Source organism: Coregonus lavaretus (genome assembly GCF_964263955.1).
Source record: "Coregonus lavaretus genome assembly, chromosome: 16".
NCBI lineage: Eukaryota > Metazoa > Chordata > Actinopteri > Salmoniformes > Salmonidae > Coregonus > Coregonus lavaretus.
Genome location: NC_140003.1, coordinates 37273572 through 37276523, shown reverse-complemented (window position 1 = coordinate 37276523; position 2952 = coordinate 37273572).

Sequence of the window (2952 nt, the reverse complement as noted above, 5' to 3'; positions counted from 1 at the left end):
AATGCTTGAGATATGGCTTTTACACATGTCAATATTGTGATTTCGATGTGAATTCAATTAATTATGCAGCTCTAGTATAGGGTCAGGAGTTTTCCTAAACTTGTGACTGTACCAGGAAGAGGTTTTCCTGTTCAGGTCATGTGGTCTGGAAATACTCCTGGTCCTAGTTATGTGCCATTCAGAGGAAGGTGGACGCAGAGAGCAACATTTGCTGTACTGTCGCCTTCTGTAATCCTTTAAGTGCCATATGAACCCCTCTGCTCTTTCAGTTAAATTTACACTGAACTAGGGTTGCAAAATTCCGGTAACTTTCCCAAAATTCCCTGTTTTTCCAGAAATCCTGGTTGGAGGAATACCCTATTTCCTGCTTATTCCCTTAGAATTCCAGGAATCTTCCAACCAGGACTTCTGGAAAAACAGGGAATTCTGGGAAAGTTACCAGAATTTTGCAACCCTACTCTGAACCATAATCTGAACCGTAATCTGAACCATACACTGAACCATACTCTGAACCGTAATCTGAACCATACACTGAACCATACTCTGAACCGTAATCTGAACCATACACTGAACCATACTCTGAACCATACACTGAACCATACACTGAACCATACACTGAACCATACTCTGAACCATACACTGAACCATACTCTGAACCATAATCTGAACCATACACTGAACCATACACTGAACCATACTCTGAACCATACACTGAACCATAACCTGAACCATAATCTGGACCATACACTGAACCCTATGATCTTAACCCCATACCCATAACCTTATTCTACTGTATGTCCCTAACCAAATAACTTGAATGCTATCATTCTGTTGCACCCTTAACCCCCAGTTCTGTTACCAAACCCCCTAACTGTAACCCCTTACTCCCCTGACCAATGCTGCAAAGGCAGTGTCCTCTTGCCATGGAGAGAGACTACAGTTGAACATTGCTGTGTTGACAGCTTCACCGTTAGTGGAAGAACAGGCAATGTATGATATGGTCCACCAGCTGGCTCTCTCTGAATTTAGCCAGGGGATGAGGTTAGTGATGCTGAGGAAGTAGTTATTGTGAGAATGTCCTTATGCAGTCCGTGAAGTTTATTCTCCCCAGCCAGTATTACAGACCAACTACAGACAAATCATTGGATGTGGTGATTCTTCAGCAACGGACTTAACTACTGACATAGTATCAATGTTTCAGTGTTGAACAGACTTTCCAACAACCAGAATGTGACTGTCTGCAGCCTTTTCTATGGAGGTCAAGTCCTGGCGGTATGGACAGATCACTCCACTCAGACAGATTCAATCGGTCCGAAGTGAGCCTGCCACAATAGCTTTTCAAATGAGGTTTCCTAATTTGGTTACGCATTTCATAGAACTAAATACTCGTCCATACAGTCATTCACTCACTCACACACACACTCACTCACATCAATCAATCAATCAATCAATCAAATTTATTTATAAAGCCCTTTTTACATCAGCAGATGTCACAAAGTGCTTATACAGCTTAAAACCCCAAACAGCAAGCAATGCAGATGTAGAAGCACGGTGGCTAGGGAAAAACTCCCTAGAAAGGCAAGAACCTAGGAAGAAACCTAGAGAAGAACTAGGCTCTGAGGGGTGGCCAGTCCTCTTCCAATGGACTTATACGTTGCATTACTACATTACTCATCAAAACTTACCAAGTATTGGGGGAATTTGTGTATTTACAGTGTTTCACATTGGCATGGGGGTGTGCATGTACTGAACTGGACCCATCACCCACCACATACTCATTTTAGAGCTTTGTGTTTTATAATGTAAATATTGGGTTGGGTTTACTGGTTTGTTCCTTAGAACTCTCTACTCTTATGGCTGCGACCAACGCTGCTTTTATACTTCCTTGAAAAAGAGCTTTATCAATGATGTGAGTGCTGCTTCTGTGGTGTGTTTTTATGCGCTTGTGTCAAGAGCAACAGTGATTTCTAAGCCAGCACTAGTGTTCATGTAAAGAGACCCATCTCTCATCAAACAGACAAACACATAACTGTATTTCAGACAGGAAACGCCACGTGTTTGTTTAACCATTTATTAGAAAATATTACAATTCATGCAATACGTTAGTCTTGGCGTTAGAGGCCCTGCTCCTTTGGGGTAGCTCACTGCCAGAGCATGCATACTGTTAAGATCATAATAATTACAGGCAGAGAGCAAGGTATGCTGTACCAATCCCCCTGCAGGAAGGAAACAGAACCAAACAGGTGGACACGGGTGGGAAAGCAGAAAACAGACATGCATGGCGAGTAACGCATGTTACAGCAATAGCATGTCACCAAGAACACCAGTGCATAGCTTGCGTGCGGCAGCCATCAGAGAAAGTGTGTGTAGAGCCTGGTGGGCTAAATAGACCGCCATATTAATGTAGAGTGATGAATCTAATTGGTGCAATATCAGCTGCTGACGCAACACTCAGGTTTCCTGTCTGATCCGGCTGCGCTTGATGTACTGAACCCACCATATAACCAAGGCCACCAACGGACTATCTGGGCGCGTTCCAGCGGATCACTTTTGTCAAGTCGGTGACCATCTTCACCACTTTTCAAAGTGTGTTGCATTTTAGGGATAAGAATTGTCCGACTTGCATGAACTTTACAACAACCATGTGATCAAAGGTCATGAAGTTTCGACTGCAGTCGACTTCAATTTTCTGCAGTTGCTCCTTACCAGCTGCAACTTGCAGCCATCGCCTGCATTGTTGGAGGCACTATTTGTCAACCAATCATGAGTCTTTTTGTTTGACCCACGCGAACGGGACCACAGACGTGACTAAACAGGAAGCAACTTTGCCACGATTCATATGTATACAGTGGATATGTACAAATTAATGTGATATTTGAGGCTCTCGCACCAATTGATAGTACATACATATATTTACAGTTTGTGAGTGTGTGATATGGTGGTTGGAGACAT